Consider the following 16,703-nt stretch of genomic DNA (forward strand, 5'->3'; position numbering starts at 1 on the left):
TACTTGTTCTAACAATATGTCAACAGAGAAAATTAGTGTCTTTGAGGTTGAAATGAGGTGTCTTATAGTGGGGCAATCGACTTACTCTCGCATGGAGGGAAGCTAATTTAACCTTCCTACCTTCACACTGCATGTGTGACTCTTATACTCAAGAAGGATTTCTCTTTAGGAGACTCTGTGTTCTTGTACCTCCAGACCCCTTTCAAAACAGGAGCCCAATGCTTTCAATATTGCAGAGTCCTTTCCCATTACACCTCCCACTTGGCTTGCAGTCATAATTACAGATCGTTACCTAGTGCGGAATTCCTAATGCCTCATTGTTCTGTGTAATTGTCACCCATGGCAATTGGTCAAATGGTGCCCTGACATCATAATGCTACTGCAGGATGTCATCTGACATGATGGCAAGCAATAGAATACATTTATCATGGTATTGAAATGGGTAGTAGGAAAGACAGGACTCCAGGCTGAAGGCAAAGATTGTGAGATTAAATAAACAAGGAAATTACATGAGATTTATTCATTAGTTTTATGGTGTCGGTGATCATAATATTCTCACGTTCTCTATAGGTGAACTGATAGGGATTTGCAAGAATGAAGATGTCAGAATATGTTGTTTATAGCTTTTCTCATTCCCACTAACTGTAGCATAAACCTTCCTCCGTAAACTTATCAGATCACTTAATGGTCATTGGTGTACCATAACCTAAACGAATTGCTGTGAGCAAGGTACACTGTCACTTGGATAGCAATGAGATCTTTTTATCTACATTCTAATATAGGTGCTAGGGTTGTGTAGAGAGTGGTAGGAAAGGAGGATTGAGATTGACAGGTATGCTAGGTTGAAAATAATAATGAGATTTGAATTCTTTTTGAGCTGTGGATTTTCAAATATTATAGACGTCATAGTACTGATTAATAACCCTTTATCAAAATCTGTTTGTTGTTGTGTTGCATTAGTTTGGGAATATTCAGGTTCTGTTAATAGACTAACAGTGGACTTTTCCATTTGCAGAATATATTGAATGACCAGCAGAGGCAGTGTTGCAGAAGATGATTTCTCTGAGTTGCTGAACCCAAAACAAAACAAAAAAAAAGTTCAGCAGCTTTCGGCTCGATTTACCAGTTTACATGGTGAGTCAAACTCTCAATTTACCATTTTGCTTGTCCTTAAAAGAAGTTCAAGGCATCTGATGGCTCTCAGCTCCTTTTAGTGGGGTATTACGCAAGAATATTATTTGTCAAGACTGAAGCGATATGGATGGCGCCATGGTCATCAGGATAGCTTTTCAAAGATGTTGATTGTCTACAAGGCTGACAATCCTACTTTAAATACTTGTTCTAACAATATGTCAACAGAGAAAATTAGTGTCTTTGAGGTTGAAATGAGGTGTCTTATATTGGAGCAATTGACTTACTCTCGCATGGTGGGAAGCTAATTTAACCTTCCTACCTTCACACTACATGTGTGACTCTTATACTCAAGAAGGATTTCTCTTTAGGAGACTCTGTGTTCTTGTACCTCCAGACCCCTTTCAAAACAGGAGCCCAATGCTTTCAATATTGCAGAGTCCTTTCCCATTACACCTCCCACTTGGTTTGCAGTCATAATTACAGATCGTTACCTAGTGCGGAATTCCTAATGCCTCATTGTTCTGTGTAATTGTCACCCATGGTAATTGGTCAAATGGTGCCCTGACATCATAATGCTACTGCAGGATGTCATCTGACATGAGGGCAAGCAATAGAATACATTTATCATGGTATTGAAATGGGTAGTAGGAAAGACAGGACTCCAGGATGAAGGCAAAGATTGTGAGATTAAATAAACAAGGAAATTACATGAGATGTATTCATTAGTTTTATGGTGTCGGTGATCATAATATTCTCAGGTTCTCTATAGGTGAACTGATAGGGATTTGCAAGAATGAAGATGTCAGAATATGTTGTTTATAGCTTTTCTCATTCCCACTAACTGTAGCATAAACCTTCCTCCGTAAACTTATCAGATCACTTAATGGTCATTGGTGTACCATAACCTAAAAGAATTGCTGTGAGCAGGGTACGCTGTTGCTTTGGTAGCAATGAGATCTTTTTATCTACATTCTAATATAGGTGCTAGGGTTATGTAGAGAGTGGTAGGAAATGAGGATTAAGATTGACAGGTATGCTAGGTTGAAAATAATATTGAAATTTGAATTCTTTTTGAGCTGTGGATTTTTTAATATTATAGACGTCATAGTACTGATTAATAACCCTTTATCAAAATCTGTTTGTTGTTGTGTTGCATTAGTTTGGGAATATTCAGGTTCTGTTAATAGACTAACAGTTGACTTTTCCATTTGCAGAATATATTGAATGACCAGCAGAGGCAGTGTTGCAGAAGATGATTTCTCTGAGTTGCTGAACCCAAAACAAAACAAAAAAAAAAAGTTCAGCAGCTTTCGGCTCGATTTACCAGTTTACATGGTGAGTCAAACTCTCAATTAACCATTTTGCTTGTCCTTAAAAGAAGTTCAATGCATCTGATGGCTCTCAGCTCCTTTTAGTGGGGTATTACGCTAGAATATTATTTGTCAAGACTGCAGAGATATGGATGGCGCCATTGGAATCAGGATAGCTTTTCTAAAATGTTGATTGTCTACAAGGCTGACAATCCTACTTTAAATACTTGTTCTAACAATATGTCAACAGAGAAAATTAGTGTCTTTGAGGTTGAAATGAGGTGTCTTATAGTGGGGCAATCGACTTACTCTCGCATGGAGGGAAGCTAATTTAACCTTCCTACCTTCACACTGCATGTGTGACTCTTATACTCAAGAAGGATTTCTCTTTAGGAGACTCTGTGTTCTTGTACCTCCAGACCCCTTTTAAAACAGGAGCCCAATGCTTTCAATATTGCAGAGTCCTTTCCCATTACACCTCCCACTTGGCTTGCAGTCATAATTACAGATCGTTACCTAGTGCGGAATTCCTAATGCCTCATTGTTCTGTGTAATTGTCACCCATGGCAATTGGTCAAATGGTGCCCTGACATCATAATGCTACTGCAGGATGTCATCTGACATGATGGCAAGCAATAGAATACATTTATCATGGTATTGAAATGGGTAGTAGGAAAGACAGGACTCCAGGCTGAAAGCAAAGATTGTGAGATTAAATAAACAAGGAAATTACATGAGATTTATTCATTAGTTTTATGGTGTCGGTGATCATAATATTCTCAGGTTCTCTATAGGTGAACTGATAGGGATTTGCAAGAATGAAGATGTCAGAATATGTTGTTTATAGCTTTTCTCATTCCCACTAACTGTAGCATAAACCTTCCTCCGTAAACTTATCAGATCACTTAATGGTCATTGGTGTACCATAACCTAAACGAATTGCTGTGAGCAAGGTACACTGTCACTTGGATAGCAATGAGATCTTTTTATCTACATTCTAATATAGGTGCTAGGGTTGTGTAGAGAGTGGTAGGAAAGGAGGATTGAGATTGACAGGTATGCTAGGTTGAAAATAATAATGAGATTTGAATTCTTTTTGAGCTGTGGATTTTCAAATATTATAGACGTCATAGTACTGATTAATAACCCTTTATCAAAATCTGTTTGTTGTTGTGTTGCATTAGTTTGGGAATATTCAGGTTCTGTTAATAGACTAACAGTGGACTTTTCCATTTGCAGAATATATTGAATGACCAGCAGAGGCAGTGTTGCAGAAGATGATTTCTCTGAGTTGCTGAACCCAAAACAAAACAAAAAAAAAGTTCAGCAGCTTTCGGCTCGATTTACCAGTTTACATGGTGAGTCAAACTCTCAATTTACCATTTTGCTTGTCCTTAAAAGAAGTTCAAGGCATCTGATGGCTCTCAGCTCCTTTTAGTGGGGTATTACGCAAGAATATTATTTGTCAAGACTGAAGCGATATGGATGGCGCCATGGTCATCAGGATAGCTTTTCAAAGATGTTGATTGTCTACAAGGCTGACAATCCTACTTTAAATACTTGTTCTAACAATATGTCAACAGAGAAAATTAGTGTCTTTGAGGTTGAAATGAGGTGTCTTATATTGGAGCAATTGACTTACTCTCGCATGGTGGGAAGCTAATTTAACCTTCCTACCTTCACACTACATGTGTGACTCTTATACTCAAGAAGGATTTCTCTTTAGGAGACTCTGTGTTCTTGTACCTCCAGACCCCTTTCAAAACAGGAGCCCAATGCTTTCAATATTGCAGAGTCCTTTCCCATTACACCTCCCACTTGGTTTGCAGTCATAATTACAGATCGTTACCTAGTGCGGAATTCCTAATGCCTCATTGTTCTGTGTAATTGTCACCCATGGTAATTGGTCAAATGGTGCCCTGACATCATAATGCTACTGCAGGATGTCATCTGACATGAGGGCAAGCAATAGAATACATTTATCATGGTATTGAAATGGGTAGTAGGAAAGACAGGACTCCAGGATGAAGGCAAAGATTGTGAGATTAAATAAACAAGGAAATTACATGAGATGTATTCATTAGTTTTATGGTGTCGGTGATCATAATATTCTCAGGTTCTCTATAGGTGAACTGATAGGGATTTGCAAGATTGAAGATGTCAGAATATGTTGTTTATAGCTTTTCTCATTCCCACTAACTGTAGCATACACCTTCCTCCGTAAACTTATCAGATCACTTAATGGTCATTGGTGTACCATAACCTAAAAGAATTGCTGTGAGCAGGGTACGCTGTTGCTTTGGTAGCAATGAGATCTTTTTATCTACATTCTAATATAGGTGCTAGGGTTGTGTAGAGAGTGGTAGGAAATGAGGATTAAGATTGACAGGTATGCTAGGTTGAAAATATATTGAAATTTGAATTCTTTTTGAGCTGTGGATTTTTAAATATTATAGACGTCATAGTACTGATTAATAACCCTTTATCAAAATCTGTTTGTTGTTGTGTTGCATTAGTTTGGGAATATTCAGGTTCTGTTAATAGACTAACAGTTGACTTTTCCATTTGCAGAATATATTGAATGACCAGCAGAGGCAGTGTTGCAGAAGATGATTTCTCTGAGTTGCTGAACCCAAAACAAAACAAAAAAAAAAAGTTCAGCAGCTTTCGGCTCGATTTACCAGTTTACATGGTGAGTCAAACTCTCAATTAACCATTTTGCTTGTCCTTAAAAGAAGTTCAATGCATCTGATGGCTCTCAGCTCCTTTTAGTGGGGTATTACGCTAGAATATTATTTGTCAAGACTGCAGAGATATGGATGGCGCCATTGGAATCAGGATAGCTTTTCTAAAATGTTGATTGTCTACAAGGCTGACAATCCTACTTTAAATACTTGTTCTAACAATATGTCAACAGAGAAAATTAGTGTCTTTGAGGTTGAAATGAGGTGTCTTATAGTGGGGCAATCGACTTACTCTCGCATGGAGGGAAGCTAATTTAACCTTCCTACCTTCACACTGCATGTGTGACTCTTATACTCAAGAAGGATTTCTCTTTAGGAGACTCTGTGTTCTTGTACCTCCAGACCCCTTTCAAAACAGGAGCCCAATGCTTTCAATATTGCAGAGTCCTTTCCCATTACACCTCCCACTTGGCTTGCAGTCATAATTACAGATCGTTACCTAGTGCGGAATTCCTAATGCCTCATTGTTCTGTGTAATTGTCACCCATGGCAATTGGTCAAATGGTGCCCTGACATCATAATGCTACTGCAGGATGTCATCTGACATGATGGCAAGCAATAGAATACATTTATCATGGTATTGAAATGGGTAGTAGGAAAGACAGGACTCCAGGCTGAAGGCAAAGATTGTGAGATTAAATAAACAAGGAAATTACATGAGATTTATTCATTAGTTTTATGGTGTCGGTGATCATAATATTCTCAGGTTCTCTATAGGTGAACTGATAGGGATTTGCAAGAATGAAGATGTCAGAATATGTTGTTTATAGCTTTTCTCATTCCCACTAACTGTAGCATAAACCTTCCTCCGTAAACTTATCAGATCACTTAATGGTCATTGGTGTACCATAACCTAAACGAATTGCTGTGAGCAAGGTACACTGTCACTTGGATAGCAATGAGATCTTTTTATCTACATTCTAATATAGGTGCTAGGGTTGTGTAGAGAGTGGTAGGAAAGGAGGATTGAGATTGACAGGTATGCTAGGTTGAAAATAATAATGAGATTTGAATTCTTTTTGAGCTGTGGATTTTCAAATATTATAGACGTCATAGTACTGATTAATAACCCTTTATCAAAATCTGTTTGTTGTTGTGTTGCATTAGTTTGGGAATATTCAGGTTCTGTTAATAGACTAACAGTGGACTTTTCCATTTGCAGAATATATTGAATGACCAGCAGAGGCAGTGTTGCAGAAGATGATTTCTCTGAGTTGCTGAACCCAAAACAAAACAAAAAAAAAGTTCAGCAGCTTTCGGCTCGATTTACCAGTTTACATGGTGAGTCAAACTCTCAATTTACCATTTTGCTTGTCCTTAAAAGAAGTTCAAGGCATCTGATGGCTCTCAGCTCCTTTTAGTGGGGTATTACGCAAGAATATTATTTGTCAAGACTGAAGCGATATGGATGGCGCCATGGTCATCAGGATAGCTTTTCAAAGATGTTGATTGTCTACAAGGCTGACAATCCTACTTTAAATACTTGTTCTAACAATATGTCAACAGAGAAAATTAGTGTCTTTGAGGTTGAAATGAGGTGTCTTATATTGGAGCAATTGACTTACTCTCGCATGGTGGGAAGCTAATTTAACCTTCCTACCTTCACACTACATGTGTGACTCTTATACTCAAGAAGGATTTCTCTTTAGGAGACTCTGTGTTCTTGTACCTCCAGACCCCTTTCAAAACAGGAGCCCAATGCTTTCAATATTGCAGAGTCCTTTCCCATTACACCTCCCACTTGGTTTGCAGTCATAATTACAGATCGTTACCTAGTGCGGAATTCCTAATGCCTCATTGTTCTGTGTAATTGTCACCCATGGTAATTGGTCAAATGGTGCCCTGACATCATAATGCTACTGCAGGATGTCATCTGACATGAGGGCAAGCAATAGAATACATTTATCATGGTATTGAAATGGGTAGTAGGAAAGACAGGACTCCAGGATGAAGGCAAAGATTGTGAGATTAAATAAACAAGGAAATTACATGAGATGTATTCATTAGTTTTATGGTGTCGGTGATCATAATATTCTCAGGTTCTCTATAGGTGAACTGATAGGGATTTGCAAGAATGAAGATGTCAGAATATGTTGTTTATAGCTTTTCTCATTCCCACTAACTGTAGCATAAACCTTCCTCCGTAAACTTATCAGATCACTTAATGGTCATTGGTGTACCATAACCTAAAAGAATTGCTGTGAGCAGGGTACGCTGTTGCTTTGGTAGCAATGAGATCTTTTTATCTACATTCTAATATAGGTGCTAGGGTTGTGTAGAGAGTGGTAGGAAATGAGGATTAAGATTGACAGGTATGCTAGGTTGAAAATTATATTGAAATTTGAATTCTTTTTGAGCTGTGGATTTTTAAATATTATAGACGTCATAGTACTGATTAATAACCCTTTATCAAAATCTGTTTGTTGTTGTGTTGCATTAGTTTGGGAATATTCAGGTTCTGTTAATAGACTAACAGTTGACTTTTCCATTTGCAGAATATATTGAATGACCAGCAGAGGCAGTGTTGCAGAAGATGATTTCTCTGAGTTGCTGAACCCAAAACAAAACAAAAAAAAAAAGTTCAGCAGCTTTCGGCTCGATTTACCAGTTTACATGGTGAGTCAAACTCTCAATTAACCATTTTGCTTGTCCTTAAAAGAAGTTCAATGCATATGATGGCTCTCAGCTCCTTTTAGTGGGGTATTACGCTAGAATATTATTTGTCAAGACTGCAGAGATATGGATGGCGCCATTGGAATCAGGATAGCTTTTCTAAAATGTTGATTGTCTACAAGGCTGACAATCCTACTTTAAATACTTGTTCTAACAATATGTCAACAGAGAAAATTAGTGTCTTTGAGGTTGAAATGAGGTGTCTTATAGTGGGGCAATCGACTTACTCTCGCATGGAGGGAAGCTAATTTAACCTTCCTACCTTCACACTGCATGTGTGACTCTTATACTCAAGAAGGATTTCTCTTTAGGAGACTCTGTGTTCTTGTACCTCCAGACCCCTTTCAAAACAGGAGCCCAATGCTTTCAATATTGCAGAGTCCTTTCCCATTACACCTCCCACTTGGCTTGCAGTCATAATTACAGATCGTTACCTAGTGCGGAATTCCTAATGCCTCATTGTTCTGTGTAATTGTCACCCATGGCAATTGGTCAAATGGTGCCCTGACATCATAATGCTACTGCAGGATGTCATCTGACATGATGGCAAGCAATAGAATACATTTATCATGGTATTGAAATGGGTAGTAGGAAAGACAGGACTCCAGGCTGAAGGCAAAGATTGTGAGATTAAATAAACAAGGAAATTACATGAGATTTATTCATTAGTTTTATGGTGTCGGTGATCATAATATTCTCAGGTTCTCAATAGGTGAACTGATAGGGATTTGCAAGAATGAAGATGTCAGAATATGTTGTTTATAGCTTTTCTCATTCCCACTAACTGTAGCATAAACCTTCCTCCGTAAACTTATCAGATCACTTAATGGTCATTGGTGTACCATAACCTAAACGAATTGCTGTGAGCAAGGTACACTGTCACTTGGATAGCAATGAGATCTTTTTATCTACATTCTAATATAGGTGCTAGGGTTGTGTAGAGAGTGGTAGGAAAGGAGGATTGAGATTGACAGGTATGCTAGGTTGAAAATAATAATGAGATTTGAATTCTTTTTGAGCTGTGGATTTTCAAATATTATAGACGTCATAGTACTGATTAATAACCCTTTATCAAAATCTGTTTGTTGTTGTGTTGCATTAGTTTGGGAATATTCAGGTTCTGTTAATAGACTAACAGTGGACTTTTCCATTTGCAGAATATATTGAATGACCAGCAGAGGCAGTGTTGCAGAAGATGATTTCTCTGAGTTGCTGAACCCAAAACAAAACAAAAAAAAAGTTCAGCAGCTTTCGGCTCGATTTACCAGTTTACATGGTGAGTCAAACTCTCAATTTACCATTTTGCTTGTCCTTAAAAGAAGTTCAAGGCATCTGATGGCTCTCAGCTCCTTTTAGTGGGGTATTACGCAAGAATATTATTTGTCAAGACTGAAGCGATATGGATGGCGCCATGGTCATCAGGATAGCTTTTCAAAGATGTTGATTGTCTACAAGGCTGACAATCCTACTTTAAATACTTGTTCTAACAATATGTCAACAGAGAAAATTAGTGTCTTTGAGGTTGAAATGAGGTGTCTTATATTGGAGCAATTGACTTACTCTCGCATGGTGGGAAGCTAATTTAACCTTCCTACCTTCACACTACATGTGTGACTCTTATACTCAAGAAGGATTTCTCTTTAGGAGACTCTGTGTTCTTGTACCTCCAGACCCCTTTCAAAACAGGAGCCCAATGCTTTCAATATTGCAGAGTCCTTTCCCATTACACCTCCCACTTGGTTTGCAGTCATAATTACAGATCGTTACCTAGTGCGGAATTCCTAATGCCTCATTGTTCTGTGTAATTGTCACCCATGGTAATTGGTCAAATGGTGCCCTGACATCATAATGCTACTGCAGGATGTCATCTGACATGAGGGCAAGCAATAGAATACATTTATCATGGTATTGAAATGGGTAGTAGGAAAGACAGGACTCCAGGATGAAGGCAAAGATTGTGAGATTAAATAAACAAGGAAATTACATGAGATGTATTCATTAGTTTTATGGTGTCGGTGATCATAATATTCTCAGGTTCTCTATAGGTGAACTGATAGGGATTTGCAAGAATGAAGATGTCAGAATATGTTGTTTATAGCTTTTCTCATTCCCACTAACTGTAGCATAAACCTTCCTCCGTAAACTTATCAGATCACTTAATGGTCATTGGTGTACCATAACCTAAAAGAATTGCTGTGAGCAGGGTACGCTGTTGCTTTGGTAGCAATGAGATCTTTTTATCTACATTCTAATATAGGTGCTAGGGTTATGTAGAGAGTGGTAGGAAATGAGGATTAAGATTGACAGGTATGCTAGGTTGAAAATAATATTGAAATTTGAATTCTTTTTGAGCTGTGGATTTTTTAATATTATAGACGTCATAGTACTGATTAATAACCCTTTATCAAAATCTGTTTGTTGTTGTGTTGCATTAGTTTGGGAATATTCAGGTTCTGTTAATAGACTAACAGTTGACTTTTCCATTTGCAGAATATATTGAATGACCAGCAGAGGCAGTGTTGCAGAAGATGATTTCTCTGAGTTGCTGAACCCAAAACAAAACAAAAAAAAAAAGTTCAGCAGCTTTCGGCTCGATTTACCAGTTTACATGGTGAGTCAAACTCTCAATTAACCATTTTGCTTGTCCTTAAAAGAAGTTCAATGCATCTGATGGCTCTCAGCTCCTTTTAGTGGGGTATTACGCTAGAATATTATTTGTCAAGACTGCAGAGATATGGATGGCGCCATTGGAATCAGGATAGCTTTTCTAAAATGTTGATTGTCTACAAGGCTGACAATCCTACTTTAAATACTTGTTCTAACAATATGTCAACAGAGAAAATTAGTGTCTTTGAGGTTGAAATGAGGTGTCTTATAGTGGGGCAATCGACTTACTCTCGCATGGAGGGAAGCTAATTTAACCTTCCTACCTTCACACTGCATGTGTGACTCTTATACTCAAGAAGGATTTCTCTTTAGGAGACTCTGTGTTCTTGTACCTCCAGACCCCTTTCAAAACAGGAGCCCAATGCTTTCAATATTGCAGAGTCCTTTCCCATTACACCTCCCACTTGGCTTGCAGTCATAATTACAGATCGTTACCTAGTGCGGAATTCCTAATGCCTCATTGTTCTGTGTAATTGTCACCCATGGCAATTGGTCAAATGGTGCCCTGACATCATAATGCTACTGCAGGATGTCATCTGACATGATGGCAAGCAATAGAATACATTTATCATGGTATTGAAATGGGTAGTAGGAAAGACAGGACTCCAGGCTGAAGGCAAAGATTGTGAGATTAAATAAACAAGGAAATTACATGAGATTTATTCATTAGTTTTATGGTGTCGGTGATCATAATATTCTCAGGTTCTCTATAGGTGAACTGATAGGGATTTGCAAGAATGAAGATGTCAGAATATGTTGTTTATAGCTTTTCTCATTCCCACTAACTGTAGCATAAACCTTCCTCCGTAAACTTATCAGATCACTTAATGGTCATTGGTGTACCATAACCTAAACGAATTGCTGTGAGCAAGGTACACTGTCACTTGGATAGCAATGAGATCTTTTTATCTACATTCTAATATAGGTGCTAGGGTTGTGTAGAGAGTGGTAGGAAAGGAGGATTGAGATTGACAGGTATGCTAGGTTGAAAATAATAATGAGATTTGAATTCTTTTTGAGCTGTGGATTTTCAAATATTATAGACGTCATAGTACTGATTAATAACCCTTTATCAAAATCTGTTTGTTGTTGTGTTGCATTAGTTTGGGAATATTCAGGTTCTGTTAATAGACTAACAGTGGACTTTTCCATTTGCAGAATATATTGAATGACCAGCAGAGGCAGTGTTGCAGAAGATGATTTCTCTGAGTTGCTGAACCCAAAACAAAACAAAAAAAAAGTTCAGCAGCTTTCGGCTCGATTTACCAGTTTACATGGTGAGTCAAACTCTCAATTTACCATTTTGCTTGTCCTTAAAAGAAGTTCAAGGCATCTGATGGCTCTCAGCTCCTTTTAGTGGGGTATTACGCAAGAATATTATTTGTCAAGACTGAAGCGATATGGATGGCGCCATGGTCATCAGGATAGCTTTTCAAAGATGTTGATTGTCTACAAGGCTGACAATCCTACTTTAAATACTTGTTCTAACAATATGTCAACAGAGAAAATTAGTGTCTTTGAGGTTGAAATGAGGTGTCTTATATTGGAGCAATTGACTTACTCTCGCATGGTGGGAAGCTAATTTAACCTTCCTACCTTCACACTACATGTGTGACTCTTATACTCAAGAAGGATTTCTCTTTAGGAGACTCTGTGTTCTTGTACCTCCAGACCCCTTTCAAAACAGGAGCCCAATGCTTTCAATATTGCAGAGTCCTTTCCCATTACACCTCCCACTTGGTTTGCAGTCATAATTACAGATCGTTACCTAGTGCGGAATTCCTAATGCCTCATTGTTCTGTGTAATTGTCACCCATGGTAATTGGTCAAATGGTGCCCTGACATCATAATGCTACTGCAGGATGTCATCTGACATGAGGGCAAGCAATAGAATACATTTATCATGGTATTGAAATGGGTAGTAGGAAAGACAGGACTCCAGGATGAAGGCAAAGATTGTGAGATTAAATAAACAAGGAAATTACATGAGATGTATTCATTAGTTTTATGGTGTCGGTGATCATAATATTCTCAGGTTCTCTATAGGTGAACTGATAGGGATTTGCAAGATTGAAGATGTCAGAATATGTTGTTTATAGCTTTTCTCATTCCCACTAACTGTAGCATACACCTTCCTCCGTAAACTTATCAGATCACTTAATGGTCATTGGTGTACCATAACCTAAAAGAATTGCTGTGAGCAGGGTACGCTGTTGCTTTGGTAGCAATGAGATCTTTTTATCTACATTCTAATATAGGTGCTAGGGTTGTGTAGAGAGTGGTAGGAAATGAGGATTAAGATTGACAGGTATGCTAGGTTGAAAATATATTGAAATTTGAATTCTTTTTGAGCTGTGGATTTTTAAATATTATAGACGTCATAGTACTGATTAATAACCCTTTATCAAAATCTGTTTGTTGTTGTGTTGCATTAGTTTGGGAATATTCAGGTTCTGTTAATAGACTAACAGTTGACTTTTCCATTTGCAGAATATATTGAATGACCAGCAGAGGCAGTGTTGCAGAAGATGATTTCTCTGAGTTGCTGAACCCAAAACAAAACAAAAAAAAAAAGTTCAGCAGCTTTCGGCTCGATTTACCAGTTTACATGGTGAGTCAAACTCTCAATTAACCATTTTGCTTGTCCTTAAAAGAAGTTCAATGCATCTGATGGCTCTCAGCTCCTTTTAGTGGGGTATTACGCTAGAATATTATTTGTCAAGACTGCAGAGATATGGATGGCGCCATTGGAATCAGGATAGCTTTTCTAAAATGTTGATTGTCTACAAGGCTGACAATCCTACTTTAAATACTTGTTCTAACAATATGTCAACAGAGAAAATTAGTGTCTTTGAGGTTGAAATGAGGTGTCTTATAGTGGGGCAATCGACTTACTCTCGCATGGAGGGAAGCTAATTTAACCTTCCTACCTTCACACTGCATGTGTGACTCTTATACTCAAGAAGGATTTCTCTTTAGGAGACTCTGTGTTCTTGTACCTCCAGACCCCTTTCAAAACAGGAGCCCAATGCTTTCAATATTGCAGAGTCCTTTCCCATTACACCTCCCACTTGGCTTGCAGTCATAATTACAGATCGTTACCTAGTGCGGAATTCCTAATGCCTCATTGTTCTGTGTAATTGTCACCCATGGCAATTGGTCAAATGGTGCCCTGACATCATAATGCTACTGCAGGATGTCATCTGACATGATGGCAAGCAATAGAATACATTTATCATGGTATTGAAATGGGTAGTAGGAAAGACAGGACTCCAGGCTGAAGGCAAAGATTGTGAGATTAAATAAACAAGGAAATTACATGAGATTTATTCATTAGTTTTATGGTGTCGGTGATCATAATATTCTCAGGTTCTCTATAGGTGAACTGATAGGGATTTGCAAGAATGAAGATGTCAGAATATGTTGTTTATAGCTTTTCTCATTCCCACTAACTGTAGCATAAACCTTCCTCCGTAAACTTATCAGATCACTTAATGGTCATTGGTGTACCATAACCTAAACGAATTGCTGTGAGCAAGGTACACTGTCACTTGGATAGCAATGAGATCTTTTTATCTACATTCTAATATAGGTGCTAGGGTTGTGTAGAGAGTGGTAGGAAAGGAGGATTGAGATTGACAGGTATGCTAGGTTGAAAATAATAATGAGATTTGAATTCTTTTTGAGCTGTGGATTTTCAAATATTATAGACGTCATAGTACTGATTAATAACCCTTTATCAAAATCTGTTTGTTGTTGTGTTGCATTAGTTTGGGAATATTCAGGTTCTGTTAATAGACTAACAGTGGACTTTTCCATTTGCAGAATATATTGAATGACCAGCAGAGGCAGTGTTGCAGAAGATGATTTCTCTGAGTTGCTGAACCCAAAACAAAACAAAAAAAAAGTTCAGCAGCTTTCGGCTCGATTTACCAGTTTACATGGTGAGTCAAACTCTCAATTTACCATTTTGCTTGTCCTTAAAAGAAGTTCAAGGCATCTGATGGCTCTCAGCTCCTTTTAGTGGGGTATTACGCAAGAATATTATTTGTCAAGACTGAAGCGATATGGATGGCGCCATGGTCATCAGGATAGCTTTTCAAAGATGTTGATTGTCTACAAGGCTGACAATCCTACTTTAAATACTTGTTCTAACAATATGTCAACAGAGAAAATTAGTGTCTTTGAGGTTGAAATGAGGTGTCTTATATTGGAGCAATTGACTTACTCTCGCATGGTGGGAAGCTAATTTAACCTTCCTACCTTCACACTACATGTGTGACTCTTATACTCAAGAAGGATTTCTCTTTAGGAGACTCTGTGTTCTTGTACCTCCAGACCCCTTTCAAAACAGGAGCCCAATGCTTTCAATATTGCAGAGTCCTTTCCCATTACACCTCCCACTTGGTTTGCAGTCATAATTACAGATCGTTACCTAGTGCGGAATTCCTAATGCCTCATTGTTCTGTGTAATTGTCACCCATGGTAATTGGTCAAATGGTGCCCTGACATCATAATGCTACTGCAGGATGTCATCTGACATGAGGGCAAGCAATAGAATACATTTATCATGGTATTGAAATGGGTAGTAGGAAAGACAGGACTCCAGGATGAAGGCAAAGATTGTGAGATTAAATAAACAAGGAAATTACATGAGATGTATTCATTAGTTTTATGGTGTCGGTGATCATAATATTCTCAGGTTCTCTATAGGTGAACTGATAGGGATTTGCAAGAATGAAGATGTCAGAATATGTTGTTTATAGCTTTTCTCATTCCCACTAACTGTAGCATAAACCTTCCTCCGTAAACTTATCAGATCACTTAATGGTCATTGGTGTACCATAACCTAAAAGAATTGCTGTGAGCAGGGTACGCTGTTGCTTTGGTAGCAATGAGATCTTTTTATCTACATTCTAATATAGGTGCTAGGGTTGTGTAGAGAGTGGTAGGAAATGAGGATTAAGATTGACAGGTATGCTAGGTTGAAAATTATATTGAAATTTGAATTCTTTTTGAGCTGTGGATTTTTAAATATTATAGACGTCATAGTACTGATTAATAACCCTTTATCAAAATCTGTTTGTTGTTGTGTTGCATTAGTTTGGGAATATTCAGGTTCTGTTAATAGACTAACAGTTGACTTTTCCATTTGCAGAATATATTGAATGACCAGCAGAGGCAGTGTTGCAGAAGATGATTTCTCTGAGTTGCTGAACCCAAAACAAAACAAAAAAAAAAAGTTCAGCAGCTTTCGGCTCGATTTACCAGTTTACATGGTGAGTCAAACTCTCAATTAACCATTTTGCTTGTCCTTAAAAGAAGTTCAATGCATATGATGGCTCTCAGCTCCTTTTAGTGGGGTATTACGCTAGAATATTATTTGTCAAGACTGCAGAGATATGGATGGCGCCATTGGAATCAGGATAGCTTTTCTAAAATGTTGATTGTCTACAAGGCTGACAATCCTACTTTAAATACTTGTTCTAACAATATGTCAACAGAGAAAATTAGTGTCTTTGAGGTTGAAATGAGGTGTCTTATAGTGGGGCAATCGACTTACTCTCGCATGGAGGGAAGCTAATTTAACCTTCCTACCTTCACACTGCATGTGTGACTCTTATACTCAAGAAGGATTTCTCTTTAGGAGACTCTGTGTTCTTGTACCTCCAGACCCCTTTCAAAACAGGAGCCCAATGCTTTCAATATTGCAGAGTCCTTTCCCATTACACCTCCCACTTGGCTTGCAGTCATAATTACAGATCGTTACCTAGTGCGGAATTCCTAATGCCTCATTGTTCTGTGTAATTGTCACCCATGGCAATTGGTCAAATGGTGCCCTGACATCATAATGCTACTGCAGGATGTCATCTGACATGATGGCAAGCAATAGAATACATTTATCATGGTATTGAAATGGGTAGTAGGAAAGACAGGACTCCAGGCTGAAGGCAAAGATTGTGAGATTAAATAAACAAGGAAATTACATGAGATTTATTCATTAGTTTTATGGTGTCGGTGATCATAATATTCTCAGGTTCTCTATAGGTGAACTGATAGGGATTTGCAAGAATGAAGATGTCAGAATATGTTGTTTATAGCTTTTCTCATTCCCACTAACTGTAGCATAAACCTTCCTCCGTAAACTTATCAGATCACTTAATGGTCATTGGTG

The sequence above is a fragment of the Lissotriton vulgaris genome, chromosome 11 (assembly GCF_964263255.1).
Source record: "Lissotriton vulgaris chromosome 11, aLisVul1.2, whole genome shotgun sequence".
Classification (NCBI taxonomy): Eukaryota; Metazoa; Chordata; class Amphibia; order Caudata; family Salamandridae; genus Lissotriton; species Lissotriton vulgaris.